The sequence below is a fragment of the Entelurus aequoreus genome, linkage group LG10, assembly GCF_033978785.1.
Source record: "Entelurus aequoreus isolate RoL-2023_Sb linkage group LG10, RoL_Eaeq_v1.1, whole genome shotgun sequence".
In the NCBI taxonomy this organism is placed as follows: Eukaryota; Metazoa; Chordata; class Actinopteri; order Syngnathiformes; family Syngnathidae; genus Entelurus; species Entelurus aequoreus.
In genome coordinates this window covers 49,996,555-50,016,624 of record NC_084740.1, presented here as the reverse complement: position 1 = coordinate 50,016,624, position 20,070 = coordinate 49,996,555, and the positions used below count along the sequence as shown (strand labels likewise).

Below are 20,070 nucleotides of genomic sequence, written 5' to 3'. Positions count from 1 at the left end.
ACAGTCAGAGCGAAAAAAGATACGTCCTGCACTGCCTCTCTAGTCCTTCACTCTCACTTTCCTCATCCACGAATCTTTCATGCTCGCTCAAATTAATGGGGTAATCGTCGCTTTCTCGGTCCGAATCTCTCTCGCTGCTGGTGTAAACAATAGGAAAATGTGAGGAGTCCTTCCTCCTGTGTCGTCACGCTATTTCCGGTACAGGCAAGGCTTTTTTTTATATCAGCGACCAAAAGTTGCGAACTTTATCGTCGATGTTCTCTACTAAATCCTTTCAGCAAAAATATGGCAATATCGCAAAATGATCAAGTATGACACATAGAATGGATCTGCTATCCCCGTTTGAATAAAAAAATGTTATTTCAGTAGGCCTTTAATATACATTAAAAATGCCTGTGATTAGTCCTCGGCAACTCTGTGATTAATCTGATTTTAAAAATGTGACTGTTTGTCAGCACCAGTATATATATATATATATATATATATATATATATATATATATATATATATATATATATATATATATATATATATGAGCCTTTCACTGCATCTCACAAAATGTAAATTCCACAAGTGCAGCAAAGTGCAGGTTTGTACCTCTGTGTATTTCATTAACTTTTCTTAATGCACTTGTTTTGGCCCCAGGGTGTTTGCCCAATGTTCAGTGCTTTCGCAGAAATAATAACACCTATCAGTCAGCGCACGGCCAAAACAGCTTAATTCGCGGAATAAAAGGTCACGGCAGCTGTAGCTTCAGAAGCGTTATGACAGGATTGAGCAAAACAACCCACAGCAAAGAAAGTCTGCGATATGAAAACAATATCTATATATGTTGAGGTGTTCACATGTCAAAGTTTCCTCCTGCTGAGCTCGCTATAATGACTTGACCTCGTGAACTTGACACGATGCATCATTAGGGCACAGCAGCGTGCGGCGCCATCCAGACACCGTGCTTCTGAATACTGAACACGCGCGGGTTCAAATCAGCAAGATGAATGGAACGTATAAGTGGCCGTGTTTTCTCTGCTGCTGTTTAAATGGCACTTTAACAATTCTTGACTAAGTACATGTAAATGTCCAAATGCCCATTTTGTGTGTGTGCCAACAGAAAGTGTCCTTGGTCAACTTTCCATACCTCCACATCTTCATTAATCAGCACTAATGTATTGTATTGGTTAAGGCAGTGGTTCTTAACCTGGGTTCGATGGAACCCTAGGGGTTCGGTGAGTCGGGCTCAAGGGGTTCGGCGGAGGTCAAAACACACCCGACTCATCGTGTAAATAAAAACTTCTCCCTATCTGTGTAGATCAGAAGTCAGACTGATTTGCAGGTGTGTAATTTGTTGTGAGTTTATGCACTGTGTTGGTTTTGTTGTTTGAACAAGGTGATGTTCATGCACGCTTCATTTTATGCACCAGTAAAAAAACATGGTAACACTTTAGTATGGGGAACATATTCACCATTAATTAGTTGTTTATTAATATGCATATTAGTAACATATTAGCTCTTAACTAGTCATTATTAAGTCAGTGTTTCCCATAAACTGTCAAGATACCTGTGGCGTTGGGGGCGTGGCTATGGGCGTGGTCACCATGACATCATCGAGTAATTTGCATAATTTACTACAATGATTTGATTTTCTCTAAAAAGGCTCAAAAAATGTATACTTACTAATTAATAATAACAGTTTTGTTTTAAACGTCCATCCATCCATCCATTTTACAATATAATTACAACACTTTATGTACATATTTATATACAGATTTTAACAATAAGTTATTCACTAAAATATATTTATTAATTGTGGTTCTTACAAAAAATATATCTTATAAAATATAAAAGCTAAAGTGTCTCAAAGCTCTGCCCCTTTGATTAGTGCATACTAAATAATTTAACTTTAGCCTACTACTACAACCATATTATTTACCAGCAACATAAAGTGAAACGGAGGCAGAGGTGTCCTGCCACAGTCAGTAACAAATAAACAGAAAACAGTAGTGGTGGTAGATAGACACAGAGCTTCATCAGACATCTGATCCACTGAACAAAGAGCTCCAAAAATCTTGAACTTTAGACTGCCATCAGTTTTACTCCCTACACTTAACCATGTGTTTCCTACTGCCTGCAGACTTTGCACCCTTTGTTATATACACATGTTGTGTTTCTAATATAAATACATTTAATAAAGTCAAATACAAATAAGGCAACAAGAGAAGTATCCTACACTTCTCTTTTGTAAAGTAAATCTGAACAGCCGATATGGGCATCTACATCAACTATATGATTTGCCTGAGAAGCTGGAGAGGACAAAAATATATATATATATATTTTTATTTATTTATTTATTTTATTTTTTTTATTTGTGGCGGACGTAATTCTTTCGTGGCGGGCCGCCACAAATAAATGAATGTGTGGGAAACCCTGTAAGTACTTATTAATGCCTTATTCGGCATGGCCTTATAACCCTAACCCTGGCCCTAACCCTAACCAAATAACTCTAAATTCAGTCTTTATTACTTAGAATATGTTCCCCATACTAAAGTGTTACCAAAAACATAACTTTGTCTTGAATTTGAAAAAAAAAACATTTTATTTTTCACTAAAGAAGGGTTCGGTGACCGCGCATATGAAACTGGTGGGGTTCGGTACCTCCAACAAAGTTAAGAACCACTGGGTTAAGGCAAGATTTCCATTTAGGGGTATTTTTGTTAGTTTTTTGGGCTTCGGTGCCCTATAACAGTGGTTCTCAAATAGGGGTACGCGTATAGGTATGCCAAGGGGTACGTGAGATTTTTTTTTTAATTGTCTGTCAAAAAGAACTGTGAAAAGAAATGAAACAATGCAATATTCAGTGTTGACAGCTAGATTTTTTGTGGACATGTTCCATAAATATTGATGTTAAAGATTTCTTTTTTTGTGAAGAAATGTTTAGAATTAAGTTCATGAATCCAGATGGATCTCTATTACAATCCCCAAAGAGGGCACTTTAAGTTGATGATTACTTCTATGTGTAGAAATCTTTATTCATAATTGAATCACTTGTTTATTTTTCAACAAGTTTTTAGTTATTTTTATATCTTTTTTTCCAAATAGTTCAAGAAAGACCACAACAAATGAGCAATATTTTGCACTGTTATACAATTTAATAAATCAGAAACTGATGACATAGTGCTGTATTTTGCTTCTTTATCTCTTTTTTTCAACCAAAAATGCTTTGCTCTGATTAGGGGGTACTTGAATTAAAAAAATGTTCACAGGGGGTACATCACTGAAAAAAGGTTGAGAACCACTGCCCTATAAGATCTACTTTGTGACAGCTCAGAAGATTAAAAAGTAAAAACGGGTTAGTTAGGCTCACGCAAGCTGTGTAACATGTTTATTTTCACTTGTGGTAAATGTCCAGTTCTCACTAAAGATTCATTGTTTTTAAACAATTTAAGAATATATATTAATTCATGGGAATTAAAAAAAGTTTGAGTATATTTTTCTCATTGTCTGCTTGTATACACTTTGACTGCACGCAGGTAAAATGTGCTGCATATTTTACTGACTTTTTGACATAATTTTCATCATTTTTTAAACCATTTAATTTTTTTTTTTTTTATGTAAGTTTCCGTCCTGTTTTTGGACCGCATTTGGGTGCAAAATTAAGATTAGTTTATTTCAAAGGGGACAATGCAAATTTCATAAAACACATGGTTTTATGAAATGTGCATTTGGGTGTAAAATTAAGGTTAGTTTATTTCAAAAGGGGACAATGCAAATTTCATAAAACACATGTGTTTTATGAAATTTGCCTTTGGGTGTAAAATTAAGATTAGTTTATTTCAAAGGGGACAATGCAAATTTCATAAAACACATGCGTTTTATGAAATTTGCATTGTCCCCTTTGAAATAAACTAATCTTAATTTTACACCCAAATGCGGTCCAAAAACCGATCGGAAACTAACATAAAAAATAAGAAAATTTAAATTTAACTGAATTTGGAAAAAATATTTAAAAAGTAAAAAAAAAAAAAAAAAAAAAAAAAAAAAAACAGTGGTTTAAAAAATATTTCTTGATAAAATATGTAGATGACATATCTAAATTAGTTGTATATACTATAATGCATACAATGAAAATGGTACCTATTTTATTTGTTAATTGTTTTATTAAATATTGAAATAAAATATTTACTTTTTATATATTGTTCTATTGTATTTCAATTATCTTTTTTTTTATAAATAAATTGACATTGTGACGGAAATTAACATAAAAAAACAAAAAGTATTTAATTTTAATTTAACTAATTTAACTAAATTAGGAAAAAATATTTAAAAAGTAAAAAAATGGTTTTAAAATATTTCTGTTAAGAAAAATATAAATAATTGTATCAATTGATAAAATATGTAGATTACATATCTAAATTAGTTGTACATATTATAATAAATACAATGAAAACTATACTATATACTTTTTTGTTAATTGTTTTATTAAATATTGAAACAAAATATTTACTTTTTATTCATTGTTCTATTCTATTTCAATTATCATTTTTCATAAGTAAATCAACATTGTGTGACAAATTAACATAAAAAACACAAATTATTTTATTTTATTTAACTAAATTGGGGAAAAATATTTAAAAAGTAAAAAAAAAAAGTGGTTTTAGAAATATTTCTGTTAAAAAAATATAAATAATTGTATCAATTGATAAAATATGTAGATGACATATCTACATTAGTTGTATATATTATAATAGACACAATGAAAATTGTACTTTTTTATTTGTTAAATGTTTTATTAAATATTGAAATAAAATATTTACTTATTATTTATTGTTCGATTCTATTTCAATTATAATTTTTTTATAAGTAAATTTACATTGTGTGAGTTGCATCGGTTTATTATTATGAATCAAATAAGGCAAGACTCTGCCCCGGTGATAAACTAATTTGTCTTTCAAGCATCAATGCATTAAAAATAATCTCAACTTGATGTGATGCCAGCGTGCAATTATGATTAATGACTACTGTAATGCGGGGAAGCCATGCAGAACTGTGGCGACAATAAAACGTACGCATCACTAACATTTCTCAATGGGCGTAGCTGTCAGTTATTTGATTGCAGGGGTCGGGTGGGCAATGTTTGAACAATATTGTTCAGTGTATTTCACCATAATGCAGTGATGGCATTGATGAAGTGACTAAGGCAGTGGTTCTTAACCTGGGTTCAATCGAACCCTAGGGGTTCGGTGAGTCGGCCTCAGGGGTTCGGCAGAGCCTCCGCCGCGGAGGTCGAGACACGCCCGACTCATCGTGTAAACAAAAACTTCTCCCTGTCGGCTATTATGGATACCCCCAAACAATGTTCCCTCTAATTTTCCATGTGTGTGTGAGCAAACGCAAACACTCCTTGAGCATTCATGTGGAGCACACGTGAGCGACGTCACTGTGGTCACACCTGCAGCACACCTGTCCCAAACCTGACTAAATAACAAGTTCAATGTTTTATTATTGTAATCAAATGACAGCAGTCATTTCCATGAGATTATTTTCTAATACACCGTATTTTTCTGACTTTAAGTCGCAGTTTTTTTCATAGTTTGGCCGGGGTTGCGACTTATACTCAGGAGCGACTTATGTGTGAAATTATTAACACATTAGCGTAAAATATCAAATATTATTTAGCTCTTTCACGTAAGAGACTAGACATATAAGATTTCATGGGAATTAGCAATTAAGAGTGACAGATTGTTTGGTAAACGTTAGGGATGTCCGATAATGGCTTTTTGCCGATATCCGATATTCCGATATTGTCCAACTCTTTAATTACCGATATCAACCGATACCGATATATACAGTCGGGGAATTAACACATTATTATGCCTAATTTGGACAACCAGGTATGGTGAAGATAAGGTCCTTTTTTTTTTTAATTAATAAAATAAAAGATAAATAAATTAAAATTTCTTAAATAAAAAAGAAAGTAAAACAATATTAAAACAGTTACATAGAAACTAGTAATGAATGAAAATTAGTAAAATGAACTGTTAAAGGTTAGTACTATTAGTGGACCAGCAGCACGCACAATCATGTGTGCTTACGGACTGTATCCCTTGCAGACTGTATTGATATATAATGTAGGAACCAGAATATTAATAACAGAAAGAAACAACCCTTTTGTGTAAATGAGTGTGAATGGGGGAGGGAGGTTTTTTTTGGTTAGTGCACTAATTGTAAGTGTATCTTGTGTTTTTTATGTTGATTTAATTTTAAATAAAATAAATAAACATTTTAAAAAAACAATACCGATAATAAAAAAAACGATACCGATAATTTCTGATATTACATTTTAAAGCATTTATCGGCCGATATTATCGGACATCTCTAGTAAACGTATAGCATGTTCTATATGTTATAGTTATTTGAATGACTCTTACCATAATACAGGTGTGTCCAAAGTGCGGCCCGGGGGCCATTTGCGGTCCGCGGCTAATTGTTTACCAGCCCGCCACACATTGCAAAAAATTAAAATTAACATTAAAAAAAGTGGAATGAGGTGAAATCTAACAAGAAAAAGTTGCAATGTTGACACAAAAGCTGCCATGCAGGCTGTTTTTTTTCTCTTTTGTCTTTCTTTCTTTTTCTTTTTTTGCCACTGCTCAAAAAAAAAAAAATAATGACAAAAAATCCATGTTATAATTAATTATTTTCAAAGCTCAAATTAGTTCAAATATTTCACTTTAAAATGTTTTATGTGGTAAATATTGCATATATTGTGTATTTGCCATACAAAAACAAAGTTTTATTTGACAAAAGAGCATAAAACAAACAAAATAATAGTTCAAACGTAAAATCGACAGATATATAAGTGATGAAAGTAAAAAAAAAAAAAAAAAAAAATGTATCACTTTATGAGCAGGGAACCTTTTGGATCCCAAATATATTTAGTGGTATTTTATTTATCTTTTCACTGTGATGACTCAAAAATATTAAACAATTAAAATCATTGGTGTCCTGCATTATTTATATTGTAGGGCTCTAATTACTAAATACTGCATATTTCAGTTTTACTATAAAAAACAAAGTTGTTTTGACAGAAAAGCCATAAAACCTTTTTTTTTTTTTTTTAAGTTGATATAGAGATTTACTGTAAGCGTTAAATAAAAAATAATACTACAAATTAGACTTGTTTTTAACATTTTAATAACTGAGACCCTTCATAGTTCCCGGGACCCCTAAAGGTAAAATAAATACAAAAAAATCCATATATTTTGTTATGGTTTGAAATGAAAAATATCTAAATGGCCCCCACATGCTTTCATTTTTTCCGTTTGCGGCCTTCAGTGGAAAAAGTTTGGACACCCCTGCCATAATATGTTACGTTAACATACCAGGCACCTTCTCAGTTGGTTAATTATGCCTCATATAACGTACACTTATTCAGCCTGTTGTTCACTATTCTTTATTTATTTTAAATTGCCTTTCAAATGTCTATTCTTGGTGTTGGCTTTTATCAAATACATTTCCCCAAAAAATGCGACTTATACTCCAGTTTGACTTATATGTTTTGTTCCTTCATTATTATGCATTTTCGGCCGGTGCGTCGTATACTCCGGAGCGAATTATACTCTGAAAAATACAGTAAGTGTTTTGGCCCACTTACAACGACTACAACATATTGTTTTCATGAGCTGTGTACTAGTATTATATGTCTGGGTGGGGGGGTCCTGCTTTGGAAATAATGTGTATCCCTTTCAGACAGGGGCGTCACTAGCTTTTAAGGACAGGGGGGGCTTAGCCCCCAGGAGATGCACAGGATGCGAGCGAACGTAGCGCACGAGCACAAAACTTCACAAAGGGCTAACAAAGTCTTAGAAATTAATCATTGTTATTATTATTATTTCAGTGGGTTTATTTTCAATCTGGGTTCAGTACAACAACAAACATGGGTTAGCACAGTGACATTTTGTTTACAGCATCAACAAGAAACAATTACTTGCATGATCCTTCAAGATACACTGAAACACAATGAAAGTCATGGCATTAGCCTCTATGTTATTACTTCACAACATAGAGGCTAATGCCACCACTTAAGCTCACAATACAATAATTGTTTGTTCCCAAATATTTTGAAGTTAAATTCAAGCCCTGGAAATATTACTTAATTACTTGAATTAAAGTAATATCTGGATCGGGATAATTTGGCTTGTATATAATATTTATATATATTATGGCAAGCTGTTAAGGAATTTAAATATATATGGAAGTCTGAATAGAAAGGAGAAACTTTTATATATACTGTAAATAAGAAAGACTTAGAGTCCTGGGGCCGTACTTATCAAGCTTCTTAGAGTGCCATTTTACACTTAAGTCCTGAGAATTTGCGAAATGTAGTCCTACTCTCAAACTTAAGAATAAAAGCTTTTTATCAACGTTCTTAAGTCTAAGAATCACTCCTACTCTCCACGATATTTAAGAGACCTTCAGAGGTGTCTTAAGTGGTTAGGAGTTGCCAGCAGGGGATGGCACTGAGGCGAGAGAGACGTGCGCGAACGTTCAGGGAACGGAACAATGTTTTGTTTTTTTTGATGACGAGCAGCTGATCAAACGGTATCGTTTAGACAGAGCGGGTATTATTTTTGTCACAGATTTAATACTTTTCGATTCCATGTTGATTTCTGCATGTGGCTGCAGTGGGCTAGTATATATAGAGCCACCCACACCAGTTTCAAATTAGTTGCCTAATTAATGAATTGGAAAGAAAATGTTATGACAGTAGCGTATGTGTGTGGCCGTGAGGTGAGTGACGTCAGTGAGTGTGTGGGCGGCAGAAGAGAGGGAGCGGTAGCGTGAGTGCCGGCGGGGACTAGTTTGTTTTGTATTATTTTGTAGTTTATTGTCAAAATATACACTCCCATTGTCCACTTAAATATTTCCAAGATATTTCTTTATTCTTAGACAACGGATTCCCTTCCGTGATTGGTCATTTCTATGGACACAGAAATGACGTCACCTAAAATTCCATTTACGGCACATAGTAATGTCGTAATTCAGCTCTGAGTGTGACACTTAAGATTCAGTCCTACACTTTGCTGAAAGTGTGAGTAAGACGCTTGATAACTAACTTTTAAGTGCAGCTTTCAGCGAAGAATTTATTTACTCTTAAGTCAACTCTTAGCAGACTTCTTAGGAGTAATTCTGAGAAGCTTGATAAGTACGGCCCCTGATCTGAAAAAGAGCCAAAGCTGTCAAAGAGCTGAGGGATCATCTTCAAAGTGCAATGCTGAAACAAATAATGCAAACAATAAAATGTAACTTCCAGGGCTTGAGATTAACGTAGTCCCGTCGTCCCGGGGACGGTAAAAAAAATGCACGGCACGAAATTAAATGCTCCCCGGGACGATGGCTTTTAACCATTTTTTTTCTTTTTATGTATTTATTCATTTTACATTTTATATTAAATGTCTTGGTTTTTCCACCCTCTGAAAATCCTATGAAATGTTTAACAAGCCATCCTATAATAATACAACAGCTATTAATGTAACAATACAATAAAACAAATATATTTAATGATGTTGTTTTCATTATTTTAACAATAGGCTAATGTATATTACTTTATATAGATTCTACAAGAAACACAAAACTTAAAAACTAAATTATTTACAATCGCAGACTCAAGGTTCTTGTTCTGCAGTGCTGTGTGCTAATGTGCTTCGTACACCTGCAGGACCGCAAGCAAGGTTGCACAGAAAATGCGGACTGGATTTTGAGTGATGTGGGCATTTTCTATATGAACAAGTGGAATGGATTGGATACCGACGCACTAAAGGGGCTCTCTACCTTACGCTATGAAGTGAGGGGAAACTGAGTGAATGACAGGTTATATGATTATTTATTTAAACTCATATTCGGGCCACTTTATAATGAATATGTCAGCATGTATTTGTAAAAATAAAAAATAAAAAAGATGTTTTGGTTTTTTTTTAAACACAAAATTATTTAGGGGGGCTTGAGCCCCCCTAAAATAGGCCTACCAACGCCAATGCTTTCAGATATCGCATTTAGTTCCCACTAAAACATTCACATGTAGCACAATGAGATGTAAACATGGGATTATGTGTACATTCCTGTAACTTTGGTATTTATTTAATATAACATCATTTTATGATTACGGTTCGGTTTGATATGAAACTGGTGGGGTTCGGTACCTCCAACAAGGTTAAGAACCACTGGACTAATGGGAGTTGAATCCGCTGCTCTATCTTTGCACTCCACTGCCATCTAGCGGCGTTGTGGTGACATGACACGTCATCTTTATTCTGCTGGGAATCTTCTATTCATTACTGCTGCTGTCCTCTTCCTCTGAAGGACAAAACTTTATCTCCAGCCCTCATTAAAAATGGATAATAGTCAAAGAGAGATTGCATGGAAGTCAAAGTGTACACTTTGAAGTGGAAGTTAACAATTCATGTTTTTTGGGGTTGTTTTTCTGTTATTTAAATATTTTTTGCAGGAGTATAACACCAATGTACATACAACACATGTTGCAATAAATTGAAAAAAAAAATTTATTGTATTTTTTTTTTTTTTTTAGCCCACAACGCATATTTCCACAGTGTAGACTTGCCAACAGCTCAATTAAATAGAAAGCCCAATTTGTCACATCCAGCAGCCGCCAGCCTGCCAAAAGATGGAAAGGAAACGACTGCAAGCCAACAACATTCAGCACTAATCTGCACCTTTTCACAATTCCACTGCAGACGTGAGTTGATCAAAAAAAAAAAAAATCTTCGCTCACCTTCGAAAGACGCCACTCGAGATGCAAAGTTGTCCTCCCCCCCTCAAGAAAAGAGATATTTCCCGCCGCAGGAGGTGTTGAAGTGACAGCTCGACATGGTGCCTTCAAGCGGCGGCTTGGACTGAGTTGAAGCCGTCCTGAGCGTGCGCACCCCCGGGGCCACCGTCCGCCTCTCTCCGCCGCTGCTGCTCCGTGGCAGAAGCGCGGCCCACTTTAAACCCGGATGACGTCATGCGCGCCGATGACGAAGCCCCGCCTCCTGCCGTACCATATGCTGTGTTTTGTGAAAGTAGGATTTTAGTGCCCAAAAAACATTGTTTGGTTGTTTTTCAATGAAACTATCGCATGTCGTCGTGTGTCGTGGCTTTTTCGGATCGGTGACGTCACTCTCAGACAGCTGCCGTAATCAGTTGGCCAGGTGACAGGTGAGCCCAATTAACGTACACGGGGAAACCTAATTGGTTCTTGAACATGCTTCGCCAACCGAAACGTTCATATAGTAAAGCATAGTTGCCCTTAAGCATTGGCGTTGTTAGGCCTTTTTTAGGGGGGCTCAAGCCCCCCCAAAATGTTCTTAAGCCCCCCTAAATAATTTGGTGTTTAAAAAAAAAATAATAATAATCTTTTTTTTTTCTTTTTTTTTTACAAATACATGCCGACATATTCATTATAAAGTGGCCCGAATATGAGTTTAAATAAATAATCATGTAACCTGTCATTATTCACTCAGTTTCCCCTCACTTCATAGTGTAAGGTAGAGAGCCCCTTTAGTGCGTCGGTATCCAATCCATTCCACTTGTTCATATAGAAAATGCCCACATTACTCAAAATCCAGTCCGCATTTTCTCTGCGACCTTGCTTGCGGTCCTTGGACTTGTTCATATAGAAAATGCCCACATCACTCAAAATCCAGTCCGCATTTTCTCTGCGACCTTGCTTGCGGTCCTGCAGGTGTACGAAGCACATTAGCACACAGCACTGCAGAACAAGAACCTTGTGTCTGCCATTGTAAATAATTTAGTTTTTAAGTTTTGTGTTTCTTGTAGAATCTACATAAGGTAATATACATTAGCCTATTGTTAAAATAATGAAAAAACATCATTAAATATATTTGTTTTATTGTATTGTTACATTAATAGCTGTTGTATTATTATAGAATGGCTTGTTAAACATTTCATAGGATTTTCAGAGGGTGGAAAAACCAAGACATTTAATATAAAATGTGAAATGAAAAAATACATAAAAAGAAAAAGAAAAAAAATGGTTAAAAGCCATCGTCCCGGGAAGCATTTAATTTTGTCCCGTGCATTTTTTTTTACCGTCCCCGGGACGACGGGACTACGTTAATCTCAAGCCCTGGAAGTTACATTTTATTGTTTGCATTATTTGTTTCAGCATTGCACTTTGAAGATGGTCCCTCAGCTCTTTGACAGCTTTGGCTCTTTTTCAGATCAGCAGACGGACTCTAAGTCTTGGTTATTTACAGTATATATAAACGTTTCTCATTTCTATTCAGACTTCCATATATATTTAATTTCCTTAACGGCTTGCCATAATATATATATATATACATAAATATATTATATACAAGCCAAATTATCCCGATCCAGATATTACTTTAATTCAAGTAATTAAGTAATATTTCTAGGGCTTGAATTTACAACCGTTTTAGTCACATATGTGCCCAAAATGTAATCTGTGCAACTTCAAAATATTTGGGAACAAACAATTATTGTATTGTGACCTAAAGTGGTGGCATTAGCCTCTATGTTGTGAAGTAATAACATAGAGGCTAATGCCATGACTTTCATTGTGTTTCAGTGTATCTTGAAGGATCATGCAAGTAATTGTTTCTTGTTGATGCTGTAAACAAAATGTCACTGTGCTAACCCATGTTTGTTGTTGTATGAACACAGATTGAAACTATACCGACTGAAATAATAATAATAACAATGAATAATTTCTAAGTCTTTGTTAGCCGTTTGTGAAGTTTTGTGCTCGTGCGCTACGTTCGCTCGCATCCTGTGCATCTCCTGGGGGCTAAGCCCCCCCTGTCCTTAAAAGCTAGTGACGCCCCTGCCCTTAAGATTCAATATAAATAGAGATGTCCGATAATATCGGCCTGTCGATGTTATCGGCCGATAAATGCTTCAAAATGTAATATCGGAAATTATTGGCATTTGTTTTTTTTATTATCAATATCGGTTGTTTTTTTTGTTTTTTTTAATTAAATCAACATAAAAAACACAAGATACCAGTGACGTGCGGTGAGGTTCATGGCTGGTGAGGCACCGACTTCATCACAGTCAGATTTACAAACATATGAACCCTAAAGAGTATCTTATTCACCATTTTATTGGCAGCAGTTAACGGGTTATGTTTAAAAGCTCATACCAGCATTCTTCCCTGCTTGGCACTCAGCATCAAGGGTTGGAATTGGGGGTTAAATCACCAAAAATGATTCCCGGGCACGGCGCCGCTGCTGCCCACTGCTCCCCTCACCTCCCAGGGGGTGAACAAGGGGATGGGTCAAATGCAGAGGACAAATTGCATTACACCTAGTGTGTGTGTGACAATCATTGGTACTTTAACTTAACTTTAACTTTACACATACAAACTGTAGCACACAAAAAAGCACATTTAATTAAAAAAACGTTATTATGGTCTTACCTTTACTTATAAATGAAGTCCATGCGCCGCTGTTGTGCTGGATTAATGCACCCCTGCCGTAGAATGCACCCCCTGACGGGAGTGTTATATCAACTAAAGCCCACACTTAAACTTTCCACGTGCAAGATTGAATCTGTTTAAAAAAGTTAATTAATAAGAAGCCAAAAAGTGCAAAAACAATAATGTTTGTGTTGGAGGAGTTGTGAATGACTGAAATATGAAATCCGTGCTGCAGTCTGCAGGTGTACCTAATGTTGTGGCCCAGCAGTCATTCACAACTCCTCCAACACGAACATTATTGTTTTTGCACTTTTTGGCTTCTTATTAAATAACTTTTTTAAATAGATTCAATCTTGCACGTGGAACGTTTAAGTGTGGGCTTTAGTTGATATCATACCACTCCCATCAGGGGGTGCATTCTACGGCGGGGGTGCATTCTCTACCACCAGGAGGCGGGATTACTGCGAGCCTCAGCCAGTGCGTCTTCGCAGCCGTTTTATGATTGCTCAGCACAAGAAATACGTTACACACATACAGTTGTTGACAAAATACACTGTACATTATATACCTCAGCTAACTAAACTATGGAAATGTATAATATAATTCATATAGCAATACGGTCTCACTGCACAGCAGGCCAGCAGTTACCCGAGTCATTGCGCAATCCATGGTGAGGCTCAACTGGCTGGTGACTCACCGCAAGTCTCTTCTCAGTATTTGAACGGCAAATGTGAAAATTCAGCGATTTTGAATAAAAATAATCTAAAACTGGTGAAGTTAAATGGAAAATAACTTTATAATCACTGGATACATGTAACAATTTAATTAATTTTTTTCTTTTTACATTTTTTTTCTTTCCATGATGGCACGTGAGGCCCCGCCTCACCTGCCTCCCCTGACTGCACGTCACTGCAAGATACACTTTCAATTAATGCACCAACCCAAAAAACCTCCTTCCCCAATTTACACTCATTCACACAAAAGGGTTGTTTCTTTCTGTTATTAATATTCTGCTTCCTACATTATATATCAATATATATCAATACAGTCTGCAAGGGATACAGTCCGTAAGCACACATGATTGTGCGTGCTGCTGGTCCACTAATAGTACTAACCTTTAACAGTTCATTCGACTAATTTCCATTAATTACTAGTTTCTACGTAACTGTTTTTATATTGTTTTACTTTCTTTTTTATTCAAGAAAATGTTTTTAATTTATTTATCTTATCAATTTTTTTTTAAAATGACCTTATCTTCACCATACCTGGTTGTCCAAATTAGGCATAATAATGTGTTAATTCCACGACTGTATATATCGGTATTGGTTGATATCGTTATCTGTTATTAAGAGTTGGACAATATTGGAATATCGGATATCGGCAAAAAGCTATTATCGGACATCCGTAAATATAAACATGAATAACTTATTCTAGCCTGGACAAAAGTCCCAATTTTCGTCAAAAAAAACTGCCCACTTTAAAGACACTATATATATATATATATATATATATATATATATATATATATATATATATATATATATATATATATATATATATATATATATATATATATATACAGTGTGTATATATATATATATATATATATATATATATATATATATATATATATATATATATATATATATATATATATATATATATATATATATATATATATATATATATATATATATATCCATCCATCAATCTTCTTCCACTTATCCGAGGTCGGTTCGCGGGGGCAGCAGCCTAAGCAGGGAAGCCCAGACTTCCCTCTCCCCAGCCCACTTCGTCCAGCTCTTCCCGGGGGATCCCGAGGCGTTCCCAGGCCAGCCGGTAGACATAGTCTTCCCAACATGTCCTGGGTCTTCCCTACCGGTCGGAAGTGCCCTAAACACCTCCCTAGGGAGGCGTTCGGGTGGCATCCTGACCAGATGCCCGGACCACCTCATCTGGCTCCTCTCCATGTGGAGGAGCAGCGGCTTTACTTTGAGCTCCCCCCGGATGGCAGAGCTTCTCACCCTATCTCTAAGGGAGAGGCCCTGCCACCCGGCGGAGGAAACTCATTTCGGCCGCTTGTACCCGTGATCTTGTCCTTTCGGTCATAACCCAAAGCTCATGACCATAGGTGAGGATGGGAACGTAGATCGACGGGTAAATTGAGAGATTTGCCTTCTGGCTCAGCTCCTTCTTCTATATATATATATATATATATATGTATATATGTATATATATAGTCAAGGTTTCTGTGGTTTATTCGTTATACAGTGCTCAACACCGGGGTAGAGCGGAATATACGTTAGGTTAGAAAAAAATACAGAGGCTATATCATCCCTACAAGCCTGTTTCGCGGGTTTCCCTGGATTTTATTCCCTAAAATTGGAAAACCTGCAAAACAGGCTTGTAGGGATGATATAGCCTCTGTATTTTTTTCTGACCTAACATATATTCCACTCTACCCCGGTGTTGAGCACTGTATGACGGATAAACCACAGAAACCTCGACTATATATACATATATATATATATATATATATATATATATATATATATATATATATATATATATATATATATATATATATATATATATATATACATATATATATATATATATATATATATATATATATATATATATATATATATATATATATATATATATTTAGTAGTGTTAACGCATGTGATTAATAAATTATTGCGTTATCAAATATCAAATATAAATGATGATTAATCACTGCCGGGTTGAGGCTTAACCCAGAAGACATGCGCATTTGTGACAGAGTCTGTGATCACGATGAGAGGTGGCCAATTTCGCTTCAAAACAGAATTTAGGAGAAAATTAAGGTAACTTGTTGGTATTGCAGCAACAAACGTTTTCATCAAGTTTGATATACCAACTATGTTTGTATATATATATATATATATATATATATATATATATATATATATATATATATATATATATATATATATATATATATATATATATATATATATATATATATATACATACATATATATATACAGTATATACATATACAAACATAGTTGGTACATCAAACTATATATATGTATATATATATATATATATATATATATATATATATATATATATATATATATATATATATATATATATATATATATATATATATATATATATATATATATACACATATATATATATATATATATATATATATATATATATATATATATATATATATATATATATATATATACATATATATATATATGTATATATATATATATATATATATATATATATATATATATATATATACAGTGGTGGTCAAAAGTGTACATACACTTGTAAAGAACATCATGTCATGGCTGTCTTGAGTTTCCAATAATTTCTACAACTCTTATTTTTTTGTGATAGAGTGATTGGAGCACTTACTTGTTGGTCACAAAAAACATTCATGAAGTTTGGTTCTTTTATGAATTTATTATGGGTCTACTGAAAATGTGAGCAAATGTGCTGGGTCAAAAGTATACATACAGCAATGTTAATATTTGCTTACATGTCCCTTGGCAAGTTTACCTGCAATAAGGCGCTTTTGGTAGCCATCCACAAGCTTCTGCTTGAATTTTTGACCACTCCTCTTGACAACATTGTTCAGCTAAATGTGTTGCTTTTCTGACATGGACTTGTTTCTTCAGCATTGTCCACACGTTTAAGTCAGGACTTTGGGAAGGCCATTCTAAAACCTTCAATCTAGCCTGATTTAGCCATTCCTTTACCACTTTTGATGTGTGTTTGGGGTCATTGTCCTGTTGGAACACCCAACTGCGCCCAAGACCCAACCTCCGGGCTGATGATTTTAGCTTGTCCTTAAGAATTTGGAGGAAATCGTCCTTTTTCATTGTCCCATTTACTCTCTGTAAAGCACCAGTTCCATTGGTAGTAAAACAGGCCCAGAGCATAATACTACCACCACCATGCTTGACGGTAGGCATGGTGTTCCTGGGATTAAAGGCCTCACCTTTTCTCCTCCAAACATATGGGTATTGTGGCCAAACAGCTCCATTTTTGTTTCATCTGACCACAGAACTTTCCTCCAGAAGGTCTTATCTTTGTCCATGTGATGTCAGACGGAACAAAAATTTAACTGTTTGGCCACAATACCCAGCAATATGTTTGGAGAAGAAAAGGTGAGGCCTTTAAGAAATTATTGGAAACTCAAGACAGCCATGACATTATGTTCTTTACAAGTGTATGTAAACCTTTGATCCTGACTGTTTTTACATATATATATATATATATATATATATATATATATATATATATATATATATATATATATATATATATATATATATATATATATATATATATATATATATATATATATATATATATATTTGCATTTATAGGGACAACGTGGCATGGTGGTTAGAGTGGCCGTGCCAGAAACTTGAGGGTGCCAGGTTCGCTGCCTGCGTCTTGCCGTTTTGTCCTTGGGCAAGACACTTCACCCTTGCCCCCGGAGCCACACTAACTGTTGAATGAATGATAGATGGTGGTCGGAGGGGCCGTGGCTGCTACTGAGCCATATTTCAGTCCTCCAACAGCCAAAAAAGTTATGTGCGGAAACCAAAGTGTATGTAAAGTATGTAATGAGTGCAAAAGTCAAATCAGCAGAGGTAGAGATATCAAACATCTGTCAACATCTGCTGTGCATAATCACATGCATTTAAAGCATCCTCTCCATCCTCTCTGCCAACCCCCCCACGAGCACAAATAGCCCCCCCCAACACCAATTCATCATCACAGCCATGTTCTGCCCCTGCAAGTCAGTTTCAATCACCTATAATATCTTCATTTAATGCAAAACAGGCTCATCCACCCAACCACTCCACTGCAAAGCAACTGACAAACACAAGAGAAATGATGTGCCTTGACCTGATGCCCTACTCAGAAGTGGAGAATAAAGGTTTTTGCAAGCTTCTTAACGGGGTTGCAACAAAACATCAACCAATATTGCATATCCATAATTATTATAATGGACTATTAAGGAATACTTACAGTGCCTGCTAGCTTGCTTGTGTCCTTGTCTTGTCTGATCTTTTTTGAAGCCTCTTTCTTTGCGCTGTCCTCAAATCTAAACGTCAGACATGGATGTGATCAGCTGGACTCTCGACGCAATTGACAAAGTCTTTTCGACGAGGGAAAGAGGTTCTGGGGAGCCTGGCTGCCCTGATGGAACCATTGCTGCGGGGTACGTGAGAGATTCCTGGGATAAATGGAGACTCATGTGCCTCTCAGTCCTTTCCATCGAGGACGTGGAAGACATCTACCTATTTGGAACCGTGATCGTGGGGCACTTGCTGATTGGGCTGGGCATTGCTCTGGTGTATCGTCAAATTCGGAAGACGATGGCAGCCACTCAAGGAGCTCAAAGGCTGTTCGTCGCAATGGAAGGATTGGGTCGGGCTGTGGGAACACAGACTGGGGCGATTTCTAAATTGAATCGCAAAATGGATCTCATCTTGGAGAAGCTTGCTGAGAAGGAAGAATTAAATTGAATTTGAGAGATCCAGCACGGACACACAGAGCAGGCAGGTCATTGTTTTGACTGCTCGGAGAAAACAACATCTTAATCTACGATTTGACTCCCTCGAATGGCTTTGACGCTATCAGGAACAGGCTGTTCTGAAGAACTCCCCTGAGGACTTCTCAACGAAGGACGCTTTTGACCTTCCTTTTTTTCAATAACACCTGGTGTCGAACTTTGAGATCGGCCCCAGTCCACAAAAACATTTCAACATCTCACCCAAGTTAATTGGGCATACATGCACGCACCCGCCCCTCCCCCAATCAACGCCTTCACCACTGCCTAATTCCTCCGGGGTTGTGGATGGCTGAGTAGCGCTTTATAGCGGCAGCCGGCCTCCAGGGCCCCAAATCCCCCCCGCCCTCTGTTGCGAGTTGTTGTGATTACATGTATTATGTTTATGTGTGCCATGCTATGTGAGTTTTTTTCCTCGGACTCAGTCTGGACCCCCCCTGAGGGTCCAGCCTTAGACTGATATTTTTTTTACTCTTCCCCCTTTCCCAATGTCACCTTTTTCCCACCTTTTTTAAGGAGCGCTGTAAGTGGCTGATCCGTTGGCGGTCCCGTCTTGTCCCCCTGTAACGTATGTCTGCTCTTAGTGGGACTGTGCCCAAAATGACATTTCAGTGCTTTTGTGTCTTGTACATGTTAAAGAATGGACAACAATAAAGCATCTTGAATCTTGAGTAGGGTACACTTTTTAATGACGAAAATGTATATTCATCATCGATTATATATGTAAATATATGTTTGTGTATATATATATATATATATATATATATATATATATATATATATATATATATACATATATATACATATATATACATATATATATATATATATATATATATATATATATATATATATATATATATATATATATATATATATATATATATATGTATATATATATATGTATATACATATATATATATATATATATATATATATATATATATATGTATATATATATATGTATATGTATATACATATATATATATATATATATATATATATATATATATATATG

At 35.4% G+C, this 20,070-nt stretch overlaps 2 protein-coding genes across 5 annotated transcripts in view; one reads left to right on the top strand and one right to left on the bottom strand.

Annotated features, from left to right (window-relative positions):
* The window catches only part of megf11 (multiple EGF-like-domains 11), a 497,434-nt gene extending 486,238 nt beyond the window's left edge, over positions 1-11,196 (bottom strand). For all 4 annotated transcript variants that reach the window (XM_062061102.1, XM_062061106.1, XM_062061104.1 and 1 more), the window contains exon 1: positions 10,784-11,196. The gene's annotated coding sequence lies outside the window, so the exon portion shown is untranslated. The remainder of the gene's footprint in view (positions 1-10,783) is intronic.
* Positions 11,073-20,070, top strand: part of LOC133658747 (cilia- and flagella-associated protein 251-like) — a 39,536-nt gene continuing 30,538 nt past the window's right edge. The window contains exon 1 of the mRNA XM_062061107.1: positions 11,073-11,208. The gene's annotated coding sequence lies outside the window, so the exon portion shown is untranslated. The remainder of the gene's footprint in view (positions 11,209-20,070) is intronic.